Below are 17,653 nucleotides of genomic sequence, written 5' to 3'. Positions count from 1 at the left end.
TGGTCACTGGAAAAAAGAACAAGCAAGAAAATAAGAAATAAAATTTGGAGTCCAATTTACAAGTAAGATATGACCACAGAACAGGGTTGAGAAGTGCCAGAGAGTGCACAGGGAAGGATGAGATTTCAGACAGGTTAAATATTATCTGGGTAAATATTCAGAAATACAGACTCTAGCTGAAGGATCCTCCCTCTCTCATACTAAACATTCTGCAGTGAACCAAGAGCATTTCTCAGAGGAAACGCTTTATGGGGCTCAGGCAGACACCAATAACTGTGTCACATAGCATTTATTAGAAAATCCAAATATATTCTCCACTACTTTGTCCAATATCTATGTGATCATTTATCTGCAGCAAATTTTACTGTAAATGTGATTATTTCCAAGAAGCAATTTCTCATGACTAGATTAAGTGTAGTACTCTCCATATATTCTGTTCAGATAGAGGCATCATTCTGGAATCTGTGTTACAGTAAACATTGGGAATGCTACAAAGAGAAGTGCTAGGGCTTTACCCAAGAAATATGGATCGGGAACCAGAATGGAACTCATATAGGACTCAGGTTGATCCGCAAATGAGCTGGAGACAGAATTCAGTCCTGATTGTCTTTGGAAACTGTTTCATTCTGTTATTCTCAGAACGAGCAGTATTTTACAGTAAGACCTGTTTCTTACAAGAAAAAGTTCAGCTGCTTGAAGTACTAATACAGGACATTTTGTCTCACCAAATAATAACTCTCAAAGAATGTTAATTGCATCCATTCCTATTTTCAGCCAGTTACAAAAGGACTTGTGACAAGCCGTTCTACTTGCTTTTCACGACTCTTGGTCTAATTTCTGAGCAGAATGAATACACGTAGAGGTTCACAACATTCTATACTGTGGTGTAAAAATAACTTATTTGAAATACTTTAAACAAAAGAAACAAAGTTTGGTTCAGGTTCCTCTTGAATTGGGTGCAGGTTCAAGAGGTTTGAACATATTCTCATATTTTTCTAATCAGCTTAAGTACTGCATTTAAATCAAATCAGGAACGTGCAACAGGTAATGTTTGTGGTATTTATGGTAATAAGGGAGAAAATCTGAAGTGGTTGAATGCAAATTTTTTGTCTCTCTTTTGTCTTGATAGATTTTAGATAACGTTAAAGATACTGCTGAGCACACACCATCATTCTATTAGTGATCCTCCCGCACAGAAATGCTTTGAACGCTGCCTTCCCTTAACTCTTTTCATAGAATCATAGAATAAACAGGTTGGAAGAGACCCACCGGATCATTGAGTCCAACCATTCCCATCAATCACTAACCCATGTCCCTCAGCACCTCGTCCACCCGTCCCTTAAACCCCTCCAGGGAAGGTGACTCAACCACCTCCCTGGGCAGCCTGTTCCAGTGCCCAATTACCCTTTCTGTGAAAAATTGTTTCCTAATGTTCAGCCTGAACCTCCCCTGGCGGAGCTTGAGGCCTTTGCCTCTTGTCCCTTGTCACCTGGGAGAAGAGCCCAGCTCCCTCCTCTCCACAACCTCCTTTCAGGTAGTTCTAGAGAGCAATGAAGTCTCCCCTCAGCCTCCTCTTCTCCAGGCTAAACACCCCCAGCTCTCTCAGCCGCTCCTCATCAGGCCTGTTCTCCAGCCCCTTCACCAGCTTTGTCGCTCTTCTCTGGACACACCTGCACACTCACAACTAAACAACCCGTCAAGGCACAGTTGGAGATATTCCATCTCCATTTGCACGAGTTGCTCTGCTCAAAATACTTCCGTGTTTAAAATCATTTAGCGGGGTTTTACCAGGTTTATAATCACTCGATGCTTGCAGTAGGAAACCCGAGCCGCGTGACAGGCTGAATTATTAAGTGTTTACAGAAATCTGATCAAATGAACCATCGGAAGCTGAGGGGGGAGCTGAGGGGGGGGGGGTGTGGAAATCTGTTTCAAACTCGACCATAATGACAGCTTTCCTCATCTTACAACTGTGACATGAAGAGGGAGCTGTAGCTCTTCTGAGACACAGCTCAGCCTCAACCAGCGTTTCCAGCCAAGCGCCCCGCTCTCGGCTCTCCTTCCTCCTCTCTCCTTCTCTCACTCACTTACTCTTCCTTTTATATATATATTTTTTTTTCTCCTTTTTTTTCCTTTTATCCCCGTGCCCCTGTGCCAGTTCATTTAAATGTCTCTGTTCAAGTGGAGATAATCCATGCAAATCAGAGGCACTGGCTCCCAGTGCTTGATTCACAAAGAGAACTCAGCTTCAGGAGGTCACTCGTTCACAGCTGCTCCTCCCATTATATTTTTCCCTTATTGCAGAACTGCTGCATGTATACAGTGACTGAAAGGACTCAATTTACTGCAACTGCTGCCTGGTTTTACTTACAACTTTCTTTAAAGGGGGACTTTCCTTCTATCAGTCTTACTAAGGTAGGAAGTCTGATTCTTCTAAAGACATGTAATGCCTCCAGTGTTTGCTCATTATCCCACTATAATGATGCATATTGTTGTCAGAATTAGGTCCTAATAGAATTGCGCCAGGTGCCTGATGCTTTTGTTACTTGTGGGTGTAGGTGAACTGTTTAAACAGCTGTTTTACTGTTTATTTAGCCAGCTATGTATCTTCCCCCCCCCCCCCCCCCCCTTCCCTCGCTCCCCATTTTCTTTTCCTTTCCATAATGGCAGGTAGGATTTTGGCACAGCAGCTTTCTAACCTAACCTACAAATGTAATCCACAGGCAAGTTTGTGTTTTCCTTTAAAAATGTTTTCTAATGTCTCTGTAAGTTAATGCAGTGCTGTGTAAGCCCCAGAGGCAAACAGTATCAAGAGAGCTTTCTGGCCTGAAACCTTATTAAGGTGCTATCTTTGGAGCAGAACAAACTGTTGAAAGGTTTTAAAGGAAAATAAAAAAGGTCACCTCTTACTTCGCAGTGTTGTAAACAAGGAAACTCCAGGCCCTGCTGCAAATGGGCCCGTCATAAATTTAGACCACAAGATAAACATGTAGTTAATAAAATTGCCTGCAGAAGTGGTGAAATGGAACCCTCACAGATCACTGTTAATATCTGTTGTTTAGAAAGGTTGAACGGGCAGCGCTTGCTTTGCAAACAAAGTGCAACTCAGGAACAACTATTTGGAGATGATTCTTAAAAAAACTCCTTAAGGAGAGGAAAGTCGTGCACTACTTCATTAAATACATTCTAACTTTGAGCATACCTCACACAAAACATTGCACTAATGCATTTGGCAGCACACACTGGCTTTATGAAAGGTGACAGTAAATCTTGTATTTGTTTATTCATATTTCTTTGAATTTGTTGTCAGAATTTAGGGATGCAAATGATAAAAATAACTATGAAACCGGCTTTGGATGTGTTAAATTGCAGAGTATGTATATGAAGAGTAATATAATGGAAAACATTGGAATTATTCTGACTTACACTTATCCCACAGTAAAGTTCTTGTTTGTTGTCTAGCACAGCTGAAGTTAAGAAATGGCAATGATTAGATTTGGAGCCACCCTGCTTTTGTATATGCTTACTATCTAAGGCACTCAAGTTATTTAAATAACACTTCTGTGAAGCTTTAGACAGAGTTTAAAATGAAAATGTAGTTGATCAGACAAGACCAGAGAGAGGAGCGTAGATATTCCAAAACATATCCTGTCTAATTTCTTCAACAACACTTGAGGCATACGCTTTCCATTTTATCTTTCTGGATTATATATTTTTAGTTAGTCTGCTTCAACAAAGAGTACTTGCCCACTCTGTTAAGTATTTCAGTGCCTAAAAGGTGCATCTTTTCTCTTTGATATCAGGTCTGCTTCTTGAAAAAAATGCATTCTGATTTTGGAGTACAGTACAAGCCTGGAGAGCCTTGTCATTGTTAGCATAAAGAAGACATCTACACAAGTATTACTGTGCAGAGGGCAATCTTTCTTTCTCTGGCATTTGTTAGGTTACTGTACATAGAATTTAGCAGATAAATATCTTTTGCTTCATGGCATTTTGGAGATCCTATTGGTATGCAGGTTACCCTGTGAGGATGGCAACTGAAAAAAGAAATATGTTTTATAGCAGTATGTACTAAAAGCCCTTCACAATGATGTAAGTGGAGTCTGACCTTTCTTTCTTTCTTATTCTGTAATTAGAATTTTTATTAACTCTTTCACGTGCAGAGTTTTTGAGTAAATTAATGTTACTTAGAAAGAACAAGCATGTATTTTTGTTCTATGAGTTTAAAATTTTAGATCCTTTCTAGACAGGGGAAAAGTAATGCATTCTTCTCAGCAACTTGCTCCACACAAAGCAATTTTTATTTATAGAAAAGAGAGATCTGATACAGGCATCCTGCCTCCCCCAGCAGAAAGAAAAGAAAGTAAAAATAAAGAAAGGAGAAGGGAAGAGAATGAAAGAAAGAGAATGAAAGAAAGAAAGAAAGATACATTTATAAAAAAACACTTCTTTCATTTTGTGAAAGAGAAGGGGAATGGATTTTAGAGAAGAGAACTGAACTGAAGGAAAGACATTAAGGATCTTTTGTCTGACTGAATCTCTGGCCAGGATAAAGTTGAGAAGTAAAGGTGATCCCTGTGGAGTTTAGCAATATAGAGAGATGAGATTAGATGACTCACCACTGGAGATATGAAAAAGGGAGAGAAAGGCCTTTCCGAGGAAGATTTTTTGTAAGTGGATTAAAATATTGTTGCAGCAGACAGTTATTTCCTGCTTCCTTTCTACCTTTTACCCAATGACCAATGTCTTACAGGGACAGAAGTGTTCCTTGGTGAGTCATCAGCAGCATTTCAAACAGCTACTTCCAAATCATGCACTTGTGTCTCCTTGTAGATTCACCAGGTTTACCTGACATAACTCAGTTTAATTCCTTGGTACACTGAAATAAATTGAAGAAATCAGGTGTTTATATTATTGAAGCCTCTGGATATATTTTCAGAAAACTCTCGAAGGAGTGAACCTTTGTGTTTCATTTCAGGCTGGTTTATGCTATACAGCACACGATAGAGTATACTATACAACATTGTGTCTTTCTATGGCACGTTCCTTTTTTCTGTTGGTGTGGTTTCTTCCTCTGCCTCGGCAACTTGCCATTGCTATAGTAACTCAGTCAAACATCTCTTCAAGATAAGTTACCTGATACTCCACTGTAGTCTGCCTTGCAGCAGAATCTATAGGATGCAGTAAACCTTGTAAGTGTATATAAAGCAGGGTTCTTACTCCCATCAGGCTCTTTCCTGCTGGTTTTACAGAAGACACTTAAAAAGATAAATTATCATCTTAAAAGGCTGCTGTAGAGCTTGTTAATAAGTTCAATCCAAGTTCTTAAAAGCTTTAGTTGTTTTCAGCTCTAAGCAGCTACATTTGCTGAACTATACTTGAAAATATTCTAGAGAGAAAAGAAAATTTGAGTGTCCTAAAAAGTCAGTGGTATAGCCTTGAGAAAATATACAGCTACAAATGGGAAACTCAGTTGTCAACAAAGTCCTCGGTCAGTGATTTGTCATTAGTATTTTTTTTTAATTTCATAAAAGAATATGTTCCCCACAGCTTCTCATCAAATTACGTACACAATTGTATCATAGTCTCCTTTCTTATCATTGCCTTGTACTGTAGAGTAGATGATTAAAATGTAACATTGCAGTGTACAGACCTTGCATTTCTTTTGCAGATAAGGCATGCTTATACCTCTAGGGGTTAAAAGCTGAATCAGAATCCTAACTTGCCTACTGACAGCCTTTGAAGTTTTTCCTTTTTTATTTATTTATTTTGGTCTAAAGCTTTAGATTGACACCCCTTTATAAGTTTGGAATTCTTCAGCAGATGTAAAATGCTTGGTAATGATTGAAATTAACCTGAGGCTTTACATATCCATCTTCCTCAGGAACTGCACTGAAGCTTTAGTAACAGTTGAGAATTTTATGCAAACAACTTATACTCATGAGAGCATTTCATTTTTCTGTCCTATCGTACTCCTTTTATAATGTCTAGAGGTGTTTTAAGTCGGACCCTTTTGCTTCCCTCTCTCCCCAATACCTTTCCTGGGGAGCATACATGAAAATTTTCACAGATGAAATACACCAAAGAGGGGTAGATAAAAAGAAAGTAAGTGGAGTGGAAATGAATCTTTAAATGGCAAGTCTGTGAAACATTGAACATGGTTATCTGACGTTATGTCAGAGAGTGTTATCTCTTGAGGAGAAATGAGCAAGCGCAGTCCACACAGGGAAAGTAATTGTTGATTTACTTCTGTCTGTTTATTTGGGATAGCTTGAACTGCCTCTTACTTTCTTATTTCTCTCAGTGTGAAAAGATTAACAATTAGAAATGCAGCCAGAAGGCATCTGACTCAAAAGCAATGCTCATTTGACCTTTGGACCCCAAATATCTAATGCGAATGAAAATCTAAGCAGCCTCAAACATCACTGAGTACAAGAAATATGCAGAATGTGGGTCAGGAGAAATTCAGTACTTCCAGAAAGAAAAATAAAAAAACCTCTGAAATCATTTGGTTAGATTAGAATTTATTTCTCCATTCCACATCAGAGTAAAAGATGCTGAGGTTTTGCCCACTCTACCTAAGTAAAAGATCTATGGCAAAACTCTGCATTAGTTTTAACAACTGGGAATGAAATATTAGGAAGAGGGAAAATAAATAAAGGGGGGAAGGAGGATAAGAGATGTTAAACCAAGACATACATGTTTCTCAAAAATTACCTTTCATAAGAGACAGAGAGGATGTAGGAATTAAAACGTATTTAAAGTCTGCGTGATGCTGCCACTCATTTATTTAAAGGTTACATTTGTCATGTAAAGACTTCATCCCTCCCACTGTTTTAATTCTGCTGGTTTGGCTGGGGAAGATTGGGGGATTTAGTAACATTAGAGGGAATGTTATGTGAAAATGCATGAGCGTGAATGGATAAAAATGAATCCCTAAGTAACTAGCTACTCTTTCTTGTTTGTCTTCCTACCAAGTTATGAAGAGGGAAGGCAGAAGAAACAAAATGTATCCCATGTGAGACAAAGGCCTGAAAGAGAGATGTAGGTTCTATCTGTGGATGACTAAAGCTCGTTACAATAGGCCGCCGGAGACAGGACCTCGATATCTAACTTGCCCCTAAAGAGTAGCCTGTGACTTAGAAATTGCCCTGTAAGAAAGAGGATGAAATACTTGTTGAAGTCAAGTAACAGCCCCCATGCAATTTCTGCTACTTGGTCTTTGCACAGTCTGCATTAGGGGAGTTCACGGAACAGTAAGAGTAGAATGTTAATTGACAACCTACAATTTAAAAAAGAAAGAAATTGCAGAGTCTGCCTCGGCAAACCTGAGGGTGTATAATTCCCATCATCTTTACAACTGAGGCAAGAATAGTTTACTTGGAGGATATAGGGGAGGTATATTTTGTTTTTCTTACTAAAACTTCATTGTTCTCCCTGAGTCCAAACTTGATCCCTGCAGAAACAGCCAACTGATTAAGTATGCGGCTCAGAAGGAGGGGTCTACAGGGACCCCATGTATAAGTGACATTGTTCCACATTCCCTGCAGGTCACAAAGCTGCTCTGCACCAAACTTTTCCATATTTTCATTACCTTCCACAACTTCCTGTCCAATGAGTTATGTGTAACCGGTTGTCTCCTTTTGCAAGGGAGGGTCCACAGAGAGATGCCTGAAAGTTAAAGAGGATAAATATTGAATTGCCAGAAAATTGTGCAGGCGATTCTCGATACGATTGGTCTCCCAAAGTCCACCAGCCAGCCTCAAAAATACGTTGATAAGTGGCAAGATCAGATGTATATCACATATGTGTGTTATGTAGGTATTTTTTATGTGGAGTATGCAGGACAGACAGAGAGATAGAGAGGAGTATTGAGGTAACACAGGTGAGCGTATGAGGGACAGCCAAGGCCTGCTTAAAAGTACAAGACATGATTTACAGTCAGAACATTTGGTTTTATTGTATTTAGAAATTACATTAATAGATTGTGAAAAACTAAATAGGGTATGTCATATCTGGGGATCTTCCCTGTCTTGTTTGACTTACATCTTTTCTCTAATGTTCCAGTCTCTTCCCCAGGCTTCCCTCTATGTTCCCCAAAAAATCCACCAGAAGTGTATCACAAAACCTGTTTAATTTCCTGCAAAACATTGTACTAAGTGTGCTTTTAATGTAATGATGTCAATGGCGGATGATGACATGTATTAGCTAGTGCAAACTGCTGATTATCTGTCAGGATAAATCTGTTTATTTCAGAAACAGCAGTCTGACAACCCCCTGTTGTTAATCATGAAAGTACATGCTAATGCCAGGTACTGTTTGGTTGGAGTCTCTCAGAGGAATGCATTTGTTAGATTTTTGCTTTGACAGTCTTTACATCAAGTTTTGCAAATTTTCTGTATATTTAAGAGTTTATAAATATATTTTTAAGAGCAAGGCTAGAGCAAAGCTGTTGATCTACAACTTAGGTTCACAGCAATTCGGAGGAAGGAATGACTTGTGAAAAGAGAGAGTGGATTATAGGATTACACAGTGGTTCAGACTGTGCCCATGGCTGGGTTCATCTTTAGTAATTTCAATGCAGACCCATTAGTGAAGAAAAGAAAAAAGCAAAAGGAAAGTTAGGGAGTTCTTTTCCCCAGGAGTCACTCCTCTTATTTTTTTTTCTGGCATTTACAGCAGTTCCCAATTATATCCTGGACTAAAAAGACCATCTTCAGATGATGCTCTTACCAATCCTCTTTAATGAGATAAATGGCAAAGTGAACCCAGCCAGTTTCATAATGGTGTGAATTTGAGCCAGCTTTTGTGTTGTAGAAAATGAATATTATGTATTTTGAGTGAAACATAAATGGAATACTGAGGTACAGTTTGCCAAATCTTAGGTAAAAGAGGTGTTTTGTCTGACTTTATTTCATTTTGATCATTTCATGAATGCCATAAAAAGCTGAACAGCATAATAAAAATTGATATATATTTTGACATTTCAGAATTCTAAATAGAAGCTGAGAAAATCTAAACAGACTTCTGTATCTCTGCAGCTGTTCCTTCAAACCCATCTGAGTTCTGTTTAATTCACTTTTTCTCCCCACATACCCTCAATTGGCCCTAATATAAACATCTCTCTCTAAAGCAATTTCTCCCTGGAAGATTATGCACATCTTCATCTTAATTCAGAATTTACATGTGTACTTTGCATATTTTTGCATCAGTATGTGTGTTTTAAATTAGATAAAGGTCACTGTCATTCATAATCAAGAAGAAGGTGTATAAAAGGTCAGGATTCAATAAAAAAAACTGATTAGATGTAGAGGTTTGTTCATATGATTCAGTATATCATTGGATAAGTGGAAATCATGAGTCAACAAATTAACCTTGGTATAATGGGTTACTTGCTTCATTAGGATCAGAAATGAGATTCACGATTTTTTTTCCAATGTACTCCGTGTTTGTCTCCATAATAAGAAGAAATACTGTGGTGTTGATAGTTACACAACTGAGCATTTTTGTAATTTAATTTGGCTTAAAATGCAACACAAACGAGAATTCTTGTGTTAAAAAAGGAACTGAGGCACCAAATATATTTACTATGAATATATATCTCAATGAAATTAAAATTATCCACTGTAAAAATAGATATGTTAATTTAAAATGATGACCTGAATGTTTCATATGGCCTTTATCTTAAGCATGTTTAAGAACCTGTGTCAGGAAGAGATAGAGATGCAAGTGATGGGGATCACTTGCGTGGATAAGCAAGCAAGGATAAACTTGTACTCTCCATATTGGTTCTGCCACAAACTTCCCACATGATTTTGGGTAAACCACCTACATTGACTATGCCTCCGCTTCCATCTGCAAAAAAAAAGGAAAAATAGTAACAGTGCTTCTACAGCCGGATTGTTTCTGTTTGTGCAGGCGTGGAGGGCTAAGGGGACTTTAGGATTTCCAGCACTGTCCTGTTCATCACACCGTATTCCTGGTCCCTTACCAAAATGGTAGGGCTGTGGGTCTCTGCACCTGAAAAGCTTGGAGGATTCTTCAGTAATATTCTGAAGGTAAATGAGAAATACCAGGAGGGGAAGGAGACAATATATACAATATAATTTAGAATAGGAAAGACGGCATCATTTATACAGAATGATAATACCATATCCTCAGCTTCAGACTGTACAAACTAGGTGGCGATTTTTATGATTCCACCATAGGCTTTTCAAAAAGATTTTCTTGTGGATTGGGGGCTGGTTCTGGGATGGTTTTTGTAGGCTGAAAAGTATACCAATTATTTCAGCCTATACCATAGCAGAAAAATCTAGAAGAAAAGCAACATTACAATTAAAATAGTTATACATGTCAATGTTTCAGACATTGTGTATTTCTTTAAGCTTTCTTCACGTCTGTGTAGAATAAATATCAAGTTACTACTTGTTGACTTTTTTCCCCTTGGGCAGCATTCTGTAGCTATTAAATACTAAGTATGAAAGAAAATTAGACTTGCTGTTACCACTATAAGCTTACACCCAATGGCTTTCGAATACCATGTAGGTGATCTCTGTTCTATAAAACCAGACTTGGGGGTGCTAATAATTAAAGTTGCAAGCACCCTAATTTAAGCTGACTCGTTTTTGATGTTCATATGCCTCATTCTCTCCCAAAATGTCATGCAAAAAAAAGACACTAAACCATGGTAAACTTTCCTTACTTACAATGTTGTTTGGATTTTACACATTTTTAGTACAGCTATAACATTAATCCATTATTTTGTTTTTTCATTGTCTTTGAGCAGGACTTTCAGATGGGACTTTAGCAAGTGAGATTGCAGTATCTCTTCCTGATTATTAAAAGAATCAAGCGACTTTTTGTAATTACCAGGCTTAGATCACTGCAACTCCCTACTCCTCTTCTGTTTCATGGGTTTATAGCCCCAAGATTTTTGACTAGAGCCCACCTTACTGACTTACACTGTAGGCAATCTCCTGATGCATGCTGGCATCGAAAGTATCAAGCTACAGAGCCAATATGGGAGAGTGGATGGAGGGTGTACCTTATGAGGGTGCCCAAAAATTAGGAGTAAGCTCTTGAAGCAAATCTCCTTGTTCTCCCAAAGCACTGAGTTGTGGCCCACATCCAAAATCAGCCTTGTTCCTCCTGGATATCACTAAGTTGGAGGATGATTTGACTAGTTGTGGGCATTCAGACCACAGGACTAATGTAGAACTAGGCTGAATTAAAATGTCATGAAATATAGATGACATGTGTGTTGGGTCCCACATGTTTGATATTTCACACTATTGAGTAGTAGTACTTACTAAGTTAGAAATATCTCAAGACATATCTACATAAAGAAGTGCACTAGACAGAATTCACCAACGCTAGCCCTTATTTCAATTTTAGGGAGTCATAGTGTGTCCAAGTCATTGCTTCTTGGCTTTTGCTGCAGACATCGCATAAAGGGAACTTTGGCCATCTCATAAAAGCTGGAAAGTCATACAGTTTGAGGAACATCCTTTCTGTACTGTGGCTGTTCTGCTGTGACTGTCAGCTGATGAGGAAGATCCTCCTCATAGTCTCACTTCTCTCAATATCTGCACAGTAACAACCAGAATTAGGTCCCCTGTACATAGAAAGAAAAGTTCCTCGTGCTCTATTGCAGCTGAGGAAGTGACTTTAGGACACTGGACAGGACAATCTGGTGCATAACTTCTGAGAAGTGTAAAGAAGGCTAAACTATAGGAGTTTTGTAGATGGTAAAACAGCTGTTCCAGTCAGTTTTGTGAGAGCTTTCTCTGTAACATGGTAGGAGGTAATATGCAAATGGGTGACAGGAAGAGTCTATATGAAACAACCAGACTTCACCAGAGTCCTCTCCCTATAGTGTTTTATCAGCCAGTTTTGTAGTTAGGCTTCTCTGGGAGGAAGGGACATTTCTCACGTTCTTGCAGTATCTCATACAAATTTTTGGACTATGATAGTGTGCAATAATCTCTTCCCACACCAACTTGCTTTAGCTGTGTAGATCAGTCATAGTGTACGTGGTGCGTTTAGCCCATAGTGTCTACGCTGGAATCTGCAAAGACGAGGTGTTACAAGTCAAGAATCTTCTAGTTCTGACACTGTTTTGTAAGGTACTTTTGGAAAAGTCACCTAGGCAAATTTTTCCAAAGCTGAAGTTGTGAATTTAAATTTCATGTTTAAGCATCTAAATTAGTGGTCTGATTTTAATGTGTGCTGAGGCTTACATTTTCAATCGACTTCAAAGGCAGTTGTGAGTGCTCAGAAGTCTAAACCTATGAAAATCAAGCCAGTTAGACACTCAAACTTGAAAGGTTTCTCTCATACCATTATTGTTATTTGCATTACTTTAGTAGCTTGAAACCTCAGTTACAGGACTAGGCACTGTATTTTATATCTCTTTTTTTGTTGTTTCTCTTTTCTTTATGTGTAAAACCTGGCACACAAGGATGTTGTGATTGTTTGGTTAATATTAGTATACAGCTTTGAAAAAATAAATGCTCTATAAACACAGAATAAAAATATCCGTGGAAGAAAATGGTGTTCCTATTATTCATTCCTTTTTAAAATAAGTTGTACCTGGATTTTGAACCTACCCTTAAGAAACAGAGAAGTTACAGCATGCAGAATACATATGATAAAACATAAGGGCCAAATTCATGATTTGCTGTTAAAATATCTATATACCTGCAGCAGTTTGAACAGTAAACAGAAATTAGGTAGTCATATACTGTGTTCATTTTGAACAGAAATCCACAATGTTTAGCAACCTTTACATAATCCTCAGAGAAATTAAGTAGGATGATGAACCACAAAGCTTTCTTTAGAAACTTTTGTCTTATCCATACCTCCTTATTTTAGTCATGCTGATCCCTCTACTAGCAAACAGTAGACTCTTTGTAACTGGGACCTATGTAAAGCTCGCTTTTTTCCCAGTGGATTTAATAACTAAGCTGCTTGGAACAGCTTTGATGAAACCATCTTCTTTCATAGTATGCAGTTTCGGCAGTGCTGATAAATTCAACAAAATGGTATCAATTTAACCAGTGTTTTCTTTGGAAACAAAACTAGGAGGGAAACTGGTAACATATTGGTGTTTTGAGAACAAGCCTTTATCTAGAAATTATTTTTGTTTATATGTTTTTATTAACACAATGTTACAACCCAAAATTAAAATGAAACATTTTTATTTTGTCAAAAGGTTTTGCTTAAAAAGATGAGGTTTGCTCACAAATAATTAAGGAATAATTCAAAGATCATTTTTAGCTTAGAAATTTTAAATATTGAAGTGTTCAGTGAATCAGAATTCAGAACCTCTGAAAAGCTAATGAGGTCAGTAGCAGTGTTCCCGTTGACTTCAGTAACAAGCACACTTGCTCTGTCTGAAGAAATGCAATCATGATCTGCTTGAGTTTTTGTGTGCCTAAATGCAATATGCATATGGATATGTATAATCCATCATATCTCTGGCCTTAGATTAAAACAATATGTAAGCATTTCTCAAGAAAAAGAAAACTGTTTTTTATATCAGAGCTTTTACTGTCTGTTGGTGGTATGCCCTGTGGCTATGACACCTTCACATAAGCACTTCCCAGTGCTATCAAATCTGGACTGCAATTTTAATATATGTAAAAGTGCAGGTTGGTGTGGTTTGGGTTTGTTGTTTTGTGTTCTTTTTTTTTTTTTTAAATAAGACAGGTGTTTTAAAACCAAGCGCTAACTGATTAATAAGTTTGTTCATGCAGACCTTCATTCAGGCATCAGGAATAAGTGCTCTGTCTGCTTGATAAATATCCAGGCTAAACACAAATGTTGTTATTCGTCAAATAGCAACTGTTTTAATGGGCAATTCTTCATGATCTTTAACAGCTATAAATTGATCTCTAGAACTCAGATGTCACAGCATAGTCCCAGTATTTCTAAGAATCCAACGTTAAGGAAACCACAGTACAAAAGAAGGAAATGCTTTAATTTACTCCAGGGACAGAGTATATTAGGCATAGTAATGAGGATTTTAGCAACAAGCAGCAAGTCAAGGATATTATTTTTCTACAAAGCAGATAATATAGTAATCAATCTAGACAGCCATTGTATATCTTCCAATACTTGGGATTTTAATAAAAGTAATCATCAGGCATTCTATTTAGACTTTCAGACCTTTACATCTCGAACCATTAAAAATAATGATACATGATTTTAATCTGTTTGGTGTAAACTGATTGATTTCTTGCTTGTAAACTGCACACTCTTCAGACAGATCAATTTTCACATTTACCATATCTAATTATTTTCTATTTCCTTCTTCCTTTAAAAGGCATAGATCATTTGAGGCTCCCTTTTCTTAACTGGCAGTTTCTTGACAGCTAATACAAATAACAAAATAAAGCCTGTAGAAGAAATAAGTTGTATTTTATAAAAGGTTTAGCACAAGTGTTTATGTACTCTGAGTACAAAGGGCTGTGCATGCTTCCTTTATCTTGTAGTCTCAGGTGGCAGCATTAACAAACCAACATTTTCTGCGTTTCATATGTAATATTCCATGTGATCACAAACCTGAGCCTGGAGAGCTGATGAAGTTTGCCGAAAAAGGAAAAGAAAGACATATGCTCCTGAGAAAAAAGACCCAGACCCATATCTTCTATGAGATCTGGAAAGTCAGTCTTTCAGAAACTGCGTGGAGAGATCAAATGTGATAATAAAGGCTCACAATTCTAGCAGCTTTCCCTAGAATAGTACTTCAGAAATGTGAGGTGTGAAAGAAAGGCAATCTGTGCCAAATACTGATTAAATTTCAGTCATCTATCCAAAGCAGTCCCTAGCTGCTTGTAAAATGCTCCATGTAATTACAGTAACTACAGTTTTTAAAGCAATTTACACATTAACTTTATCTTGGGTCTCTCTTTGTGGGTGCATTTCTTCATTGGAATCAATATTCTTAAAATATGTTAATAAGCTATATGAATTTGTAGCCATATAGGCTCTTAAAAAATTCCATCTCTAGCATTTTCCTCATGGATTCCTCTTGGCTTTTGGAAAAGCTTAACTGTAATCAAATATCACACTCTGGATGTTTAGCTAACATTGTTCAGTGACCCCAGCAGTAAGTCACAACCATATTTAAAACTGTTAAGGAGTTAGGAGTTGATGCAAAATCAAACCAGGATATATTAAAATGCTGCCAGGATAAAATAATATTAAGGGCTAAACTTTGTCCTTTGCTAGTTACACAGGTGCAAATGTCAAACTTGGCAAATCCTTTCAAAATTTTGTGTGTCCTAATCTTTCCAGTGTTCTTCTAGTCACTGGGCATGGAAGATTTTGCTAATGCAGGAGCCACATGTAGTTACAGGATGAACAGTGGCCAAATAAAAGAGGTCTGGCTTGCTGCTGGGATATTCCAATTTTAACCTCATGTAAGTGTGATTTTTGGAAGGAAATTAAATTAGTTATTTCATTAAAGTTGTACTGGCTGAAAACAGAAGAAATGCAAGGAATAAATCAAACTCCTCATAGTTTCCACCAGAGTTGTGCAGTGCAGCTGCAGGTAGATTTAAATGGTTTTTTTTGTTGTTGGTGTTTTATTCTGTTTGTTCAAGGTGCCTTTTGTAACTGTCAAGCACAGTAAAGCTCCTTAGTTATTCTGCATCTCATTGTTACCAAGGCTATTATCCTAACTGGGGCTAATAATATGAAGCACATTTATGTTTGTGTAGGAAAACTAGGGTCACTAGAGATAATCCAGAAAGTTGTTCCACAAGGGATTATCTAGGATGCTGCTTTCCAAAACTGTCACATATCAGAAAAAGGGCAAAGCACTTGTAACTCTTGTGATTGATCCTCTGTCAAGTCATGATTGCTGTCACCAGCAGGTTACATTCCTTCAACAAAGCAGTGGGCGCTGCTGCATTTTAAGCCAAACCAGTTAGGCTTCCAGTGTCATGTTCCCTTCCTTATCTCTTTCCATACTTCGTTCTCTCACATTAAAAGAGATAAATTTGCAACTGAAAAGAGAATATGACATGTGCAAGATCCTTACATAGTACGTATTACTATACCTTCAAATTATTCCCCCTTACATGCTGCCATTAGGTTTATTGTTCTTAGCTGTTACGCCTGGCAAAGGATCTGATTCCGCACACGCTAACTATTATGTGAGGAAGCAGAACTACGTGTGACACCAGATACTATAGTTGGGCCTGAGGAGTTTTCATAATTGGGCTTATGGGCCCTGAAATCCCATGGCTAAAGCATTTAATTTACTTGAGCTGTGAAAGTAGGGAATGATTCACCTGATGCAAGTTAAATTCAGTGGCCTATTGGACAAAACTGCACATTTAAGATTCTCATGAAATAGCAGATGTTTTTCAACCTGGTTTTAAAATTGAATCACACATAATCTCAGAATGGTAAGGATTGGAAAGGACCTCTGGAGATCGTCTGGTCCAACCCCCTGCTAAAACAGGTTCACCTACAGTAATGTGCACAGTAATGCTTGTATATTTTTCTGTCCAAAGACTCTGAAGCCTCTCTTGTATCATGAAAAAACATTGGTTAGTTAGGCTGTGATCCAGGATGTACAGGGATCTCTGTCTTTATCTACCTAGGGTACTCTGCGTGTTTTTTCTTATTCCCTCTTGTTTTTCAGTCTTTGGAAGTGTTCATATCTATATATTAAGGTGCGAGTAAAATTTGAATTAAGCATTCACTTCTTATTTTCAAAGTGAGCAGTTTTTCCATGGTCAGCTCTTGTTTAAAATGGTTGTCACTTAGCTGTTGATTTTTGTGAAGGACCCTCTGCTGAGCATCAGCCTTAACTAAATTGTCTCAGGTAGCCTCATTGGGCTAGATTTTACTTTGCCTTGCATAAAAGGTAGTGCTCTGTCTGCTTTGACTGAGAGTTCACAGAAAAGCATTCCTGAACAAGCAATGGAAAATGGCTTTTTCCCCAGTGGCCTGTTGCCTTCCTCTGCCAGAAGTTGCCATCCTCTCATCTCTGCTTCTGGAGGAGTTAGTGTACACATTCCTTTGCATTGCAGGCAAAATGAGCTGGGAAAGCTTAATGGACTGTTGAAGGTGAGTATGAGCTAACCCAGCTCATTTTGTATGAAATGGCTTGAAAAGCACTCACATGACCTTCCTCTGTCAGAGCTCTGGGGTAGTAACTTCCCATGATGGAAAACAGCACCAGCCAATTCAGTAGATCTTGAAGAAGACTTTTGTCCGTGTCCTGAAAAGCAGGTTCATAAGTCACATTACCTTTTCTCCAGCCTTTAGAGAAAGACTTATATCAACTGTAAATGAGTAGTTGACTTCTAAGGGAAGCCAAGCAACCAGCAATGAATTACAAGTAGGCAGCGTAGGTTTTTTTGAAGCTATGGTCGCAGCCTCGATTGGTCATTTCAGTTACTGAATGGCTAGGGGTAAAATGCTGAGGCCAAATTTAGCAAAGTCTGTAACAGCAGTAGTAAAATGCTGTCTCAGGCAAATTCTCTCCTCTTTATGTGGTGGTTCATTTTGAAAAATTACTGTCTAGGTGGCTGAGTCTTCTATTATCTTTAGGAAAGAGACTTCTGGAGGTGGAAAGCTCTTTCAAATAGCAGTATTCTGACTCCCAGTCTTTAGCCTATCTTTACCCCTATAA

General features: G+C 38.0%; 1 protein-coding gene across 14 annotated transcripts in view; it reads left to right on the top strand.

The window, feature by feature from the left end:
* The first annotated feature begins 2,261 nt into the window (after positions 1-2,261).
* ADGRL2 (adhesion G protein-coupled receptor L2) overlaps positions 2,262-17,653 on the top strand; it is a 394,437-nt gene continuing 379,045 nt past the window's right edge. For 4 of the 14 annotated variants that reach the window (XM_069862790.1, XM_069862789.1, XM_069862787.1 and 1 more), the window contains exon 1: positions 2,269-2,415. The gene's annotated coding sequence lies outside the window, so the exon portion shown is untranslated. Of the gene's footprint in view, positions 2,416-17,653 lie in introns of all 14 variants that reach the window. The other 10 variants (XM_069862792.1, XM_069862791.1, XM_069862793.1 and 7 more) reach the window with 7 other exon arrangements.

This window comes from Phaenicophaeus curvirostris, chromosome 8, assembly GCF_032191515.1.
Source record: "Phaenicophaeus curvirostris isolate KB17595 chromosome 8, BPBGC_Pcur_1.0, whole genome shotgun sequence".
Taxonomy (NCBI): domain Eukaryota; kingdom Metazoa; phylum Chordata; class Aves; order Cuculiformes; family Cuculidae; genus Phaenicophaeus; species Phaenicophaeus curvirostris.
This window is presented reverse-complemented; position numbering and strand designations above follow the sequence as displayed.